At 41.0% G+C, this 16,230-nt stretch overlaps 1 pseudogene; it reads right to left on the bottom strand.

Annotated features, from left to right (window-relative positions):
- Positions 1-4,125: 4,125 nt before the first annotated feature.
- On the bottom strand, positions 4,126-7,849 carry LOC116096633 (annotated as a pseudogene).
- Between the last annotated feature and the right edge of the window lie 8,381 nt (positions 7,850-16,230).

Here is a 16,230-nt window from a genome sequence, read left to right on the forward strand (position 1 = left end):
TGGAAACTCAGGGTTGTTTTGATTTGCATTTCCCTGATGATTAAGGATGTTGAACATTTCTTTAGGTGAATAGAAGGAAAAGTTAATGCAACATGAAAGCATGCAATAGATTTAACATTATTTTGTTTTGAAATTTCCTTTGTTTCAAAAAAATTAGTCCATTAGACTTTAGTTTCACGTCAGGCAACTTCTAGAGACAATGGAAGAAGGCAGTCAGGATCTTTGCTGAAATATCTCAGGAATGAATGGCTTATATTCCAACTGCTCTTGGAGTCCTTGCTTCCCTCTGAAGTCTCTTAAGTTACGCATGCTCGGTCTTTGTTGGTGGTGCTACTGTCTTCCAGGCTTCTACTAGAATAACTCTTAAAGTTCAACAACAGTGACAAACCCAGCTGAAAATAAACAATGCAATGGAAACTAGAAGAACAATACAAAGAATATAGAAAATAAAGAGTTGATCTTTGAATACATTCAAATATATTGTTTGAGAACTTCAAACCAGAATATGTTGTATTTTCATCAAATTTATTACCATTTTCTTCCCTCTAACTTTTCCCATACTCAATTCACCACCATTTCTCCCTACCAACTTTATGCACTTTTTAAAATTTTAATCCAATGAGTCTCCATAATGATACTAGTATATGTATGGATATAGGGCCATTCACTGGAGCATGACAACCTACCAGGACCTATCTCAACTAAGGATGTGATTATATGCGTTCTTCCCTGATCCATGCTAGAATTTTGACTCACTTGAATTTTTATATGTTTTGTGCATGGAGTTATACCATGTGTAAATTCTAGTGTGTAACAGCCCTATCATGTACAACAGCCCTATCATGTACAACATCAGTCCTCCTGTCTCAATGCTGTGTAAAGATTGTTCTCCATCACCTCTGACTGGTTAATAAAGAGCTGATCAGCTTATAGCTGGCAGGAGAGTTAACACAGGACTGAAGATCCCAGTAAGGGAATCCCAGGGAAAGGAAAGAGTGGGTCCAGAGAGTCACCATGAGGAAGTCATCATGAGGACATGGATGGAGCAGGATCAGCCAGAGCAAGACTAAGCTAGCAGGTAATGGGACACACATAGCTGGAAAGTAGACCAGGCCAGCATAGTTGGGTTAGACTAGCTTAGTATCTGCCCAGGTATAGTATAAGAAACTTATATATAAATAGACCAGGTTTCCATGTCATTACTGCGGAGCAAGGACAGTTACAGGAAAGCTCCATGCTTTTACATGGTGGCTTTAGCAATAGCATCTTACCATCGAGTTCTGATGATGGGCAAGCAAAGTAATGGCAAGAGCTTGCATTGCTTCAACATCTAGGGGATCCCCTGCCCTGACCACAAAGAGCTGACTCTTTGACAGAATAGGCAAGATTGACTTAACTCTTAGCCAAACTGACCAAAAGAAGGAGAGAAGAAACAAATTAACATGCATTGAGGCAAGAACAACAGTATTACAACAGAGACCACTGAAACCCATGGAATCATTATGCAGTATTTTGAACCTATATTCTAGTAAGTTAAAAACATTTAGAAGTATGTAATTTTCTAAACCTACCAAACTGAAACAAGACAGTATAACAAGCCAGCATTGTGGCACATTCTATTAGCCCAGGACCAAGGAGAAAAAAAGCAGGCATTTATATGTGACTCAGGGCCAGCCTGATCTACATAGCAAATTCCAGTCCCACCAAGGCTTCTATATAGTTGGGACACTGAGCAAAAAACAACAACGGATTTACTGCTTGGTCCTAACAAATTTTTAAAGTCCTTAAATTTGCCCATTAAAAAGGAAGAAATATTTCCAAACTCAGTATTATCCAGATACTAAAACTAAAGACAAAAAAAGAAAGAAAGAAAGAAAAATGGGGAAAAAAGAAAATGCAAGGCCATGCTCCCCTAACGATGACCATCTTTTCTAAACTCTATTCAAAGTCTACTTGAATGCATCATCCTTCATAAAATCTCCAGGTGTTCCAAATTGCAGAAAATTTGCTCTCCCTTCACCTGAAATACAGAAATACTAGCTCTCCACTAAGATGTGGCCACTGTTCCGGACACTGGCTGGCTACTGCTGAATACATCAGCTGCTCCAAGCAAGGGGAAGAGTCCGTAATATTAAGATATCTATTTCATGTCATTTTTGAACAACATTCATGTTGAAAAAAAAACCCAAGTTGTTATTATTAATTCCCCAACATAGTTCAACACTTTGGTCCTCATAGTATCCTTAAAGATCTTACAGATGGCATAACTGTGGTCCCGTTAGATTAAACAACTTTGGTAAGCGTCTGTGACAGCAACAACCAGAAACAACTTCTGTGATTGGAAACCGAGCTTTGCTTCTCTACTGGGCTTCCCTCTGTGAGGCAGAGAATGTGTGAAGTATAACAGCAAGTGTTTATTAAGTACTTATTGTAAGCCAGGCACCACATTAAGTACTTCATACAGGGGTGCCTTTAGCTTTTTGATCCCCCTGCCATCTGAACCCTATCATTACTCTGATCTCAGAAAGAACTGAACAATGAAAAGACTAAAGCAAGCACGTGGCCTAACTAGAGCCTAAAACCATTATCTCCTTACTTCTGACAACACAAGAGCTTAAGGTTTTTAATCTTATCATTGTCTAACAGGAGTCTGTCTGTGTCCCTCTCCATCATTAACACTTCTCAAATGTACAAACTTCATGACCTTATTTCAAACAAGAAAAGCTCATCTGGCCTTGTAATGGGAAGCGTACACCCTAAGGGCATATACCTGCAATGAGCTAGCAAGAATGAAAATTGGGTAAGATAGAGAACAGGACTTTCTGAAAAGATATCTGTGACCAAATCTATTAGTCAAATAGGCTCTTTCAAGTTTAGGCCTGATCCAGTGATAAAATGTATGCTCAGCATGCAAAGGACTCTGGGTTCAACCCAAGCATAGAAAAGATGGGGAACCATTTACAGGAAATGACCTGGTTTTAATGGATGACACCCCACACAAAAACAAAACAAAACAGAACAAAACAAAGAGCAGGTTTAGTTTTAATGTCGATTGTGTTTTTGAAAACTCGGTATCATATAATTTGGAAAATGATTTAAGTAGTTGGACAAATGTGTTTCATGCTTATAATATCAGGACTTGGGAGGATGAGACAGGAGGATTTTTCTCAAGTGCAAGGGCAGCCTGGTCTACACAGTGAATTCCAAATCAACCTAGAGTATAGTGATACCATGTCTCAACAAGCAAAGACAAGAAAATTGTATCACTAGAAGGATTAATTAATTCCTAATGTTATTTTTCTGGTGTAGAGTTATCTTTATACAGAGCTGTTGACCAAGAGATCTGGAAAATTTATAGCAGTGGTAAAAGTCAGACATTGGAACATATGCCTATAAATATGCAGAGCACTTGAGAGATGGTAGAAGGATCAAGAATTTGAGGTCAGCCTGAGATCTTTTCTAACACACACATAATGTCTCTGAGCGTCTGCTTTTCCTGCTCACTCCTCCCACTCACTCCTCTAGCCAACTCCAAACAGAGACTAATACTTTTTGTTCTTATGTGAGTAAAGAACTCACATATGTATTTATTTATACAAGGTATTTATTTCTTATAATACCTCAGCAATGTAAATGGTAGTAAAAAGATGCTAAGCTATATTTTTTTAGGGACTAAGACAAAAAAAAGGCCATGTTTTATATAGAGGTGATTTTTTTTTCATACAGTTATGCTTTGGTTTGGTTTGATTTCATTTTGGAGACAGTCTTGCTCTATAGCCCAATCCTTCTGCCTTAGCTTCCCCAGTGATGACATACAGGCTTCAAGTATTTTTGATCTATACTTTTTTTGAATCTGATGACATGGAAGCATTATTATTATTATTGTTTGTTGTTGTTGAAGACTTTGAATTTCAAAGCAAAATAAAACAACAAAGAAACAACAAAAAAAAACCCCCACAATATACAAAACCCTGCTATTCTGTGGAAAGATGTCTTTCTGCCTTAAGGCACGAGGGCAGGATAGAAGAGACTTGAGCAGAGAGTCAGGTGGGTCAGGGTCAGTCAAGGCTGCTAAAGGAGCCACAGAGAAACTACACAGAAGGGATGGGCCTCCAAGAGGGGCCTTTAATCTACTTTCATGTGACAGGCATCCATATCACCCTCCAGTGGGGAGATCGAATGAGAAACATCAGCTCTGGGCTCCTCCACTGTCACCCCGTTTCCATCAATCCCACAGGCCTAGTTTGATCATGGGGTAGATGTGGTGGGGTGGGTTTGGGGAGCTTTTTTTTATTATTATTGATTTAAGTTTTATTGCATTAGGATGAGAAAAGATAGATGATTTCATTTTATCTGAATTTATTAACATTTAAAAACATATTTTAAGTAAATAGAATTACATCACATTCTTGTTTCTCTTCTGTACCCCAACTCTTCCCGGAGACACCCCCTCAATATCTGCAATATGTCTTTTTATTTTGTTATATTCTTTAAAATTTATAAAATATTGCAACAATAAAAATGAGTATTATAAAAATTGTTTGATAAAAACAGCAATCAATTGAACAGCCTTATGTAGATGTTTGTCTACAGCAATACTGAAAATACATACGTTTTTCTCAATATATATTTTAAATAACTCCAAACATATTAACTGTATAATTTAAAATAATACATCACTACTAGTATTTTTTTTAAACGAACATGAATAGATAAAGTCTTTTTGTTTGTTTGTTTTGTTTTTAGTAGAGCTTAAAATCTTGGCTCTTACTGTGGTACAAGCCCAAAATAAGAACAATTTTTAGACATTGGAGTTCATTGTAATCAGGCTGTACTTCCACCAAAGGATTTTTACCTCCATTGTTACTGAGCTATGAGTTAGGGTTTGAGGATCTTCAAATGAGAAGCCAGAGGAGAGCAAAGTAATTTCAAACACTAGCACCACCGGGGCCTTGACAGCTTTGTCATTTTTGTCTGGCTCTGCTGCAGGGTCTCTATGGGTCAAAAATGGGGTCCTGGGTCTGCAGGGGCTAGAGCCTCTGGGCAAGGAGGGACAAGGGAAGTTTGACTGTTGTGCACCCCTACGGGGCTGCCAGGCAGGTGGGTGTTGGGCTGTGAGAAGCCACCACAGGACCCCGCTCCAGGGGTGAGGAAGGCACAGTCCGAGGTCCCCAGGGAACTGCCAGAGTCAAGCTCAGACTCACAGACGCGGAAGAGCCGGTTCTGGTGTTCCTGGACTGCACGGAGGCCAGGGATGTGAGGTTCTCAGTCTTGGACACCTCAGAAGCCGCTGGAGATCTCGGAAGAGCTGAGAACAAAGTGGGGACCTTCAGGCAGACTCTGGCCTGGGCGCCTAAGGGAAATGGACAGGGACTGGTTACCACTGGCACGAGAACCCTAGACTTGCTTGGCCAGGAGGCTTGGGGGCGAACAGCTTGGCTGGGCTTGGCTGGCCGGCCGGCCCTAGGTGAAGTGTAGGGAGGCCTCCGGAGGTAGAGGAAGACCTGCTCCATTGCTCCAGCACGGGGATCCTGGGAAGAACAGGCAGCCCGTGGTTTTAAGGTGTTTATTGTAGAAAGGCAGAGAGAGGAAGAAGTGTAGAGAAGTAGAGGCCAGCCATGGCCATGTGGAGAGAGGAGAGAAAGGGAGGGGGAGGGGGGAAAGAGGATCAGAGGGGAGGGTAAGAGAGGGAGCAAGAGAGAAGAGGCAAGCAGCTCCTTTTGTTGTGTTGCCAGGTAACTGTGGGGAGGAGCATACCTTGCTGTTGCCAGCTAACTGTGGGGGTGGAGTCCAGACAGAATACCAGGAACTTGGGGCACTGCCTACATGCCTGATGGCCACACACAGGGGCCCAGGAGGCATGGCCAAACAACTACTGTGCCATGCAGGCGGAAGTCACTGGCCAACCACGTCACAGGGGTTTGAGGTCCGTGCTCGACTGGAGACCAGGTAGTGCACAGCTCACAGCCCTACAGGTCTCCATAATGGGGCCTTCAGAATTGATCTCTAGGTGTGTTTGGCCACCATTTAGTCCATTTAGTTATCTATCCGTTCCCACGCCTTCATGGTCCACTCCATATTGGCTGTCCAGCTGTGGGTGCTTGTCACAGTGCAGCAGGCTGAAGAAGCAATCCTACTGACGATTGCCATTCTTCAACCTCCTTGTCCAAGATCTCCTTCGTGAGCTTGCAGAGATTCTCAAACTTTGCCTTGCTCTCCTCCATTTTCTTCTTTTCTTCCTCATCCCCTTGTAGCTCCAGGACCTCCTTAGTCACTGAGGTCATCAGGCTCTTTCCATTCCGGGAACTGCTATACATAGTATTCATCAATAAGTTCAGTCATATACACCTTTTCAACACCCCACTTCCCCACACACTTCACAAAGGCTCTTTGCTTTCCAGTGATAAAGTAGATGGAGTTGTGTCTCCTTCCTTTGAGACATATACTCTGACAGGGAAGTCATCTCATCTCCAGACTGAGAGGTGGCAATGGTCAGTGGAATCTTCAAGGATTTCAAGCTTTAAATTCTTGGAGAACACCTCATAACATATCACCTAGTTTTCTCTGTCTTCAGCCAACTCAGAGAAGAGCTCAAGGCACTCATTCACAAAGGTTTTTTTTGTTTTGTTTTGTTTTGTTTTGTTTTTTTTTTTTTGCAGAGGACTTCAGGTTCTTGCTCTGCTCGAACATTTCTTGGGCGATATTCATGGGCAGATCCTCAAAGTCAACAGCATGGGTAAAGTTGAGGCACTGACGTGTCAGCTTATTACAGCTATCCATGATGAATACATGATGGACATACAGTTTGATGTTCTTCTTGTTGTTCTAAAAAAGGTCCATGGGAGCTTACTATGGAATGAAGAGTGATGCCCTGAATCCCAATTGACTCTCTACAGGAAAGTGCTTAACTGCCAAGTGCTCTTCCCAATCACGAGGCTCTTATAGAATTCACCGTATTCCTCTTGAGTGGCATCATCTGGGTTTCTGGTCCTAATAGGCTTCGTCTTATTTATCTGTTCCTTATCAATGTATTTATCCTTCATCTTCTTTGCTATCTTTTTATTATCTTTACCGCTATCATCCTTCTCTGATCCCACATCTTCAACCTTAGGCTTCTCCACATCATCCTTATCTTCCTCCTCTTTCTTACCTTTTTCTCCCTCTGCCTCATCATCACTGATTTCCTTCTCTTGTGTCTCTCCAAGCAGAAGGTAATAGCATAGCCTATGAACTTTGAACTGCAAGAGTTTCTTCCCTACTTCTTGATCCTCCTCTCCTCTAAATATTCTGTTTGGTCTTCTTTGAGGTGAAGGATCACTTTGGTACCCTAGCCAATAGGCTCATTGTGGTCTGCATGAACTGTGAATGATCCACCAGCAGAAGACTTATAGGCATACTGCTCATCATCATTGTGTTTTGTGATCACCACCATTTTCTCTGCCACTAGATAGTCTAAATAGAATCCAACATCGAACTGTACAATCATGGAAATGTCTGCACCAGCCTGGACAGCCTCCATGATTTCCTTTGTACCAAACTTAACAGTGCTTCTCAAGTTATTTATGAGGTCAGCCTTGGTCATACCAATACCTGTGTCCACCAAAGTCAGCGTGTACTCCTAAGGGTTAGGGATGTTGTCAATTTTCAGCTCTTTTCTTCTGTCTAACTTGGAAGGGTCCCTTAGATTCCCATACCAAATCTTATCCAAAACTTCAGAAGCATTAGAGATCAATTCCGTAAGGAAAATTTCCTTGTTTGATGAATAGAAAGTATTGATGATAAGGGACATGAGTTGGGTGACTTCTTTCTGAAAGGTAAAGGTCTCCACCTTTTTCTCTCCATAGTGCATACTTCCTCAGGCATATTGACAGGAAAGCTAAGTAGTAGTACAGAACAGGGTGTGCCCAGACCATGAACTACTCACACAGCAAACCTAGGCTGTGTAGGGGTGACTCAAGAGAGCTGACATGGAAACTTCTAATAAGGAGTTCAGTATAAAATGTACTGAAACATGCAGAAGATTGAACCAGTGCTTGAAGAGCTTCTAGTCAGGTCCCCAGGATTACTTGAGAGCAAGAGTTGCTCCTTTTGGAACCAAGGTGGAACAGAGCATGAGAGAGACCTGCACAAGGTTGCCCTGCTTTATATAGACTTAGTGCCCTAAGGTCATCTTCCCTGAAGGACTCCAACATATTACCCAAGAGAGAACAGACTAGAAGGGAGAACAGACTGTACTTGGAATAGACGCATCTCTATAGATCCATCTCTATGTCAGGTTCTCCTGACATAGAGATGCACAGGGTCATAAGGCTCTTTGTTCAAGCATAGCCCTGAGGGGCACAGAATTCTCTCTAGAGAACCTGGCCCTAAAATTCCAGGCTTCAAAAGTATTCCTGGTGTCTACCATCAAGTTTTTATTTGCAATAGTTGAGATGTCGATGACGATTTATTGGGAATTATACCTTTGGTATAATTCAAAAGGAAATCTTCAAAGGGAAAGGCATGGACTGTGCAGTCCAATAGACCCATTATACAACATGAATCCAAGAAACAGGGAAATTGAAGTATTTACAGAAGACCATGTTAAGTTAGAGAAACCTTTTTATGTAAAAGGTACTACATGTCGTTCATCGAGGTTTGTCAATAGTGAAATAGACTTACATGCAAACATCCTAATTTCATTTTTTCATACAGCTGAATCATATTCCACCCTGGATATGTGCCACATTTTGTTATCAATGTGTGGGCTGAAAGGTGTTTATGTTGCTTTCATTTTCTAGCTATTGGAAATAGAACAATGAACCTGGCTGAGCAAGTATCTCTGGAGTAGGATGTCGGGTCCTTTGGACCTATGCCAAGGAGTAGAGCTAGATCATATGGTAGATTTATTTTTAGAATTTTGTGAATTCTCCATACTGATTTTGAGAGTTTGCAATCCCACCAACAGTGAACAAAGAACCCCTTTTCCCCCACAAACCCTTCAGGATCTGTTGTCAGTAGTTTTGCTGATTATTATCCTTCTGAAGCACTGAGATGACCCTCAGATGGGAGTATATCTCTAAGAGGAACTACAGAAATCAGGAAAGTAAAAAGGGATCATTGTCAAGGTCAGAAGTTTGGGAAGCAATAGAGAAGAGAACAGCAGGATACCATGGATCTGATGAGGGAAATGAAAAAAATGGGGAGGAGGTCTCTAGTCAGAGGAGGGAAATACATACAGAAGATAAAATAACAATAAGCATGTCTGAAAATGTGATAAGGAATAATGCTATTAGTAAAAAAACACTAATACATGTACATTTATGTATTAATAAACATAATTTAAATTAAATTTTCTAATCTGGGCTGCTCCTTAAAAAAAACAAAGAACATCTTACAAAAACTCCAATACCTGGCATGAGAATTCCTCTTCTGAGTTGGCAGGGTTGACCAAGAGACTCCAACACATTACAGGATATAATATTGCCCTTGGTTTTTCAACACAGATAGAAGAACAAAGGTTCCCTATTGTAGAAACACCATATACTTGAGACATAGGACCCAGGGGCCCCTGAGCTGATCTGACCAGTAAGCCTCCTCTCTGAGGGGTAGGTTTTATGGTACTAGAAGGCACCTTGAAAGCTTCCAAAAGAAAGAATCAACCAACAGTCTTGCCCAGAATTGATGCCTACTAGCCACAGCAATGATCAACAAACAGGGCATTATAACCCATACCTTGGCAGTAACCAACAGCTCTCTAATTTGACTTAAGACACACTCAACAAGAGGAAAAATCACACTTGATACTGGAAACCTAGCTGAAGACTTAGATTTTTCTCTAAACCTACTTTATTTATGGTTCTTGAACACTTAAACATCCCTTCTAGTTCAACAATGGGTAAAAAAGGTTTATAAGGGTTATGTGGACCTGTTTAGATGTATTTCTTTGGGGGGCGATTTCAGTCTTCATTGTCAGGATACCAGAAGGCCAGTCCAATAGCAAATACCAAACATGAATCGGTAGCAGCAGAAACTACAAGCCCTGCCCCCGCCCTTCCACAAAATCAGCATGAGTCAGCAGAATCAGCCAGTGTGCCAAGATTAGGTCTTTAGCACATTTCTTTCTGCAAAGTGAAGACCAGTGAAAGCCAAGGAAGACCAGCAAAGTGTTCCAGGAGAGACAAGGGGCCAGGCATGTTAAGCCTTGGATAGGACTGTGTATTACTCCAAGTGACACAGGACAGTCAAGTTTTTTATTGAGGGGTAATTTAGCACAACAATCATGCATTATAAGCGTAGAATTTGGAGCTTGTCACACTTCTGGGGACACTTCTGTCAATCACAGGACGTCCCCCTATAATAGTCCATATAGTCCATTCTATAATCACTCTATTCCTTTCTTCATTTTCCCTTTCCTTTTCTCCTTTTCTTTCTCCCTCTTTTATTTACTTCTCTATTGATAGATTAGGAGGTTTGTGCTTGTTTTGAAACAGGGTCTCACTCTGTATCCCTGGATGGCTTGGGACTCAGAACCTCATTATATAGCCCAGGCTGGCCACCAATTCAAGGAGATCCTCCAGCACAAATTTGCTTAATGGTAGGATTACATAATTACCTGATTACATAATGTAAGTTAACAAGCCAACCTCTGTAAAGATTGTTACACTTTCCACTGGCACCTGCAGCACTGAGGTGCTACCTGTCTTTTTGACCTTTTAGAAACACTTCTTTAAAGTTACGAAAAATTGAAAGGTTTATATCTGGTCTGCTATGTTTCTTGTGTGACTACCCCATGACAAATGACAGAGGTCAATGAAACTATAATCAGTCTTGGTGGTGGTATCTTACAAGCGTGTTTTTGTAAACTGAGGCATGGGGGTGGAGATGAGTCACTGCAACCATAAAATTAGTCAGTCTCTGGAAGGAAAGGGATCATGCAGGACACGATGCTGAGTCTTCACGCCCTTATTCTGTGTTGTTTAGGCTTTCTCTCCTATCAGAGTTCGCCCTGATGGAAACAGCCCAGGGGAGGAAATCCTTGTTTGTAGACTCATTTTGGAAAAGAAAGCTTTGTATGTTTGTGTTTGATAACACTGTTATAGTTACTAAACCATCGGCTCATGGTTTTGGAATCCTGTGGAATTCCAGTGTACGCTAATAGCCTGCTATGCTGCGCCTTCTCTTCCGGTCAGATTGCTCTTGGATAGCAGAAGTGAGCCAGTGACTTCCCTTATCCTCCAGCCTAGTCCTCACAGAGTTCCAGCATTAATGGATGTGGAAGGGTAACATGGAGCTGTGTTTTTTCCTCCTTGTAAGCTGTTTTACAAATGTCCACATAGACATTAGTCTGAGGACCAATCAGAGAGAAAAATATCAAAGACTAGGAAAGGGTTGAAACTGGTCACTTCAGCAAAATTCTCTTACCAAGGTCTAAAGTCTGGACTTGATTATTTTCCTCTGTCAACATTTATGTCATCTCTGATGGATTGTCATCCCCAGGGGAGTAGGCTGTGTGATAGCTATGGCAGATGAGTCTTACAAGAACCAGTGAGTCTTACAGCTAGGCAAGGCTATCCTAAATTTGAATAGAAAGTAAGGGAAATATGAAGTATAAATTTCAATAAACTATTTTATTTATAAATTTATTTATTCTGTGTGTGTATGGATATACATACACACCACAACCTGTGTGTGGAGGTCAGAGAACAATCACCAAGAGTTGGTTCTCTCCTTTCATCTTTGGACCCCTGGAATTAAATTCAAGTTGAACATCAGCCTTGACAGCAAGTACCTCCTCCTACTAACCATCTAGATGACCTTCAATGCTTTATTTAAGTAACTGATTAACTAATTTTATATTTATTTTCAAGTAGCTCATAGAATGGTCAAACTATATTAACCTCATAACCAAAGAACAGCTGTGGTAGTTTAAATGAAAATGGTCCCCATAGGTCCATAGGGAGTGACGCTAAATGTGAGCTTGTTGGAATTGGTGTGACCTTGTTGGAAGAAGTGCGTTTCCTTCACTCCTTCTGCCTGCTGGATGTAGAACTCTCAGCTCCTCCTCTAGGTGCAGCCCATTGCCATGATGATAATGAACTAAACCTCTGAAACTGTAACCCAGGTCCAACGAAATGTTTTCCTATCTAAGAATTTCCGTTGCCATGGCTTGTCTTCAGAGCAACAGAAACCCTAACTAAAACAACAACATAATTATTAACCTTTCATGTTCAAACAGATTAAGTCCAACTTCCTACTCCTTTGAGACAAGGTCTTACTTTGTAACCCTGATGGCTTGGCACTTGCTATGTAGGCCAGTTGGCCTAAAACTCACAAATATCTGACTGATGCTGTTTCTAAGTACTAGAATTAAAGGGGTGCATAGAACTGAGGGCTTACAATACATAGCTATACAGCACATATAACCTGCCAACAAGAGAATTGTAATGAACTATACTGTACGTTACATTTCAGAAGAACAATGAAAGTTCCTGCTTTCATTCTCTCTTAACTTACTGGAATTAGAGCCTGCCTACTTCTTCCAGATTCTGGCATATACTGAAGACTAGCTGAGATAACCAGACTCCTGGACTGAATAACTACTGGGTTTTTAAACCTTCCATTGGTACACAGCCATTGAATTAGATGGACCAGAGACTGTAAGCCATTTTAATAAATCTCTAATATATGCTCTATAAATTCTATTCCTCTAGAGAACTCTGAGTACCAAGTGTTCAAACATCTGAGTCTATGGGGACGTTCTTATTCAAACCACCACATTTGGCTTTGGCTATATATCAAGTTCAAAGCCAACCTGGGCTAGATGACAAAGATCCTTTCTCAAAAGAAAAAAGAAAAAGAAAAGAGAGAAAAGGAAAATGTTTTCTTATTTTCCACCTAAGAGACAGGGCTAATACAACACAAGCCAACAAGATATACACATAATTTTTTAAAAGATTTTGGTGTGTGTGTGTGAGTGTGTGTGTGCATATGTAAGTATGCTACTTGTGTGGTGTGTGAAATGCCAGAATATGGCATCAGATATACTGAAGCTCACATTACTGATAATTTTGAGCTGCCCATGTGGGTATTAGAAAGCAAAGTCCTGTAAGAATAGCAAACCATCATTACTACTAAAAGTCACCTATCCAGCCCCTGTACACATCATTTATATATCTAGAAATTTGTTGCATTTGTTTGCTTGGAGATGCAGTGGTCCAGTATCTTAGAGTTTCCCTTTCCAATGACAGTGTCTCTTTATTGTAAGAGACAGCCAAGTGAATACCTAGACCATAGGGTATGGCCTCAGATAAATCTACACTACCTGTGTACAACTTGCCAGTTGAATTTTCAGTAACACTCTCACACAGAAACACACGGAGGCAAAAATACCCATATGCACAAAATAAAAATAAATAAGTTATATAAAAAAAAACAAGAATTATAAAGACAGAATTATGAAGAAACATGAGAAGAAGAGTAAGAACCCGTCCATGGGATCTGGACCTATTGTGCAATTGAGTTTTTACCAAACTCCTAAGCACTAGACACTGAGTCAGAAAAGTTTCTGCTTTGCAAAGATAAAGTCAAACCCAGCCCTACTTTAAAACTAAGTAGCCAACATCAACAACAAAAGCTCTGAACTAAAAGTTGGTGTTTGTCAAGGTCTACTGTGGCCGAGAAAAGGTCTATACCACGAAGCCTGGAAGTAAGGAGACATGATGAACAACACTGGGTAGGAATGTTTCAACATGGTACTGAGTGAGAGCCAAGAGATTAGGCCTGACTTCTGAAAGAACTTACAAGCACGAGGTGGTGTGCAAATACCTCTGCTTGCTCAACACCTACAGGAGACTTGGGTATTTAAAGCTACACCACATGAAAGCTGTGGGAAGAGCAGAATCTCTGCAGGGCTCAGTGAAAGTGGAAATGAGCACACAGGGGACTTAAATAGGAGAACTTACGCACATTGGCCGATGCACACCAAGACACACTAGCCCAACATGAAAGGGAAGGGAAGAGGCTAGAATATGGAGAACTGTAAACAATAATCATCTATCTTACTTAGTCGGGGTTTCTGTTGCTGCAACAAAATGCCATGACCAAAAGCAGTTGGAGAGGAAAGGGTTCACTTCCATCACCAAAGAAAGTCAGGAAAGGAACTGAAACAGGGCAGGAACCTGGAGGCAGGAGCTGATGAGGAGGCCATGATGGGGTGTAGCTTACTAGCTTGCTCGCCTTAGTTTGCTCCTGCTGTTTCCTTACAGAGCCCGGGACCACCAGCCTAGGGATGGCTCCACCCACAATCAGCTGGTACCTCCCTCATTAATTACTAATTAAGAAAATGCCTTCCAACTGGACCTTTTCTCAAAGGAGGTCCCCTCCTTTCCGATGACTCTGACTTACGTCAAGCCGACCCCCAACACAACGCCATCCTTAGGAAACACAAGTGGACCCAGGAGATGTACCTTATCTTGGACGCCACAATCCCCTTGAAAGCAGAGTCATAATGAGGGCAGTCCTCTGCTTTTTCCAACTCTGATTTTAGTGTGAACGAGGGGATCCCAGATGGAACATCTTCTATTCTTGTAGGAGAAGCAGGGAGTGGTTACAGAAGCCTTGAGTCGAGTAGAGAGGCTAAAGCCTCTTCCGGGGGGAAATAGTTACCTTCTGGACATCATCATCTCAGCCAGTGTCTCCCAAAATCTTTTCAGAAGGACGATTGGGAAAATGAACAATGTCCTAAAAAGACAGAGCCCGGGAAGAAGGTATAAAATTCTTGGTCCAAAGGAATAAAGTCAAATGTGAAATAAGAGATTTCCAGTCTCAGGGCCAAGAGGCTCTACACAATGAACCCACAACAGGGTTTCATAATTTTCAAGACCTTTTCTTCATTCCCCAGTGAAGAAACTGGACAGAGGAAAATGGTGTCAATACGTGCCACTTTTCGTTCTTAAGCCTGCACAACATTGAACTTTCAAATTGTACCAGTAGAGATGATGGCGATTACCAACTCACTACACTTGGGTCAGGAGGTGGTGTCAGAATAATGTGTCTTTTTAAAGCTTGAAATAACTTTGTGTTATCCAATAAAATGCACTCATTCAAAATGCGTGTTGTGGGGGCTGGAGAGATGGCTCGGCGGTTAAGAGCACTGGCTGCTCTTCTGAAGGTCCTGAGTTCAAATCCCAGCAACCACATGGTGGCTCACAACCGTCTGTAATGAGATCTGATGCCCTCTTCTGGGGTGTCTAAAGACAGCTACAGGGTACTTACATATAATAAACAAAATACATGATGTTTGTGCGCTCTTTTGATCCTAGGACTGGTAAGAAAGATTTGGAATTTAAAGCCATTTGTGACTACCTAAAGATGAGAAGTCAGCCTAGGCTACATAAGGTCTTGCATAAATGGGAGGATGGAGGTACCCTGGTAATCTGGTCACTGAGTTCAAAGCCAGCATGGGCTACAGAGTGAGTCCAGAATATCTTAGATTACAGAGTGAGACCAGGTCTCAAAAATAAACAAAAAACTAAAAAGAATCTCAATCAAAATATAAGAAACAGCTTGGCATTTAGTATATGCCTATAATCTAAAATTAAAAAAGGTATAGCAGAGTTGTGAGTTTGAGGGCAATCTGGGATATACAATGAGACTTCACATTACTTACATAAATATATAAGTAAAGAAGTCATTTCCCTGGTCATTGACTTTTTTTGTTCTTACATTTTTCCACTCAGCATTTTAACCATGACACTTACTCATAGCTTATTTATAGCTTATTATAACATAACTTATTTGACTTTTCATCATTTATTCTAAATATAGAATTATACATTTTTTTATTTTTTAAAAGAGGGTTTCCCTGTGTAGCCCTGGTTGTCCTGGAACTCACTCTGTACAACAGGCTGGGTTTGAACTCAGAAATCCACCTGCCTCTGCATCTGCTTCCCAAGTGGGTTCCTTTGCATTTGGAGCATAGATGTTCAGAATTGAGTGATCTTGCAAAGTAGCTGGATATAAAATTAACTCAAGCAAATCAGTGGCCTTCTTCTACACAAAGGATAAACAGGCTGAGAAAGAAATTAGGGAAACAACACCCTTCACAATAGTCACAAATAAAATAAATTACCTTGGTGGGACTCTAACTAAGCAGGTAAAAGATCGGTTTGACAAAATCTTTAAGTCTCTAAAGAAGGAAATTGAAGAAGATCTCAGAAGATGGAAAGATCTCCCATGCTCGTGGATTGG

The sequence above is a fragment of the Mastomys coucha genome, unplaced genomic scaffold, assembly GCF_008632895.1.
Source record: "Mastomys coucha isolate ucsf_1 unplaced genomic scaffold, UCSF_Mcou_1 pScaffold1, whole genome shotgun sequence".
Lineage (NCBI taxonomy): Eukaryota > Metazoa > Chordata > Mammalia > Rodentia > Muridae > Mastomys > Mastomys coucha.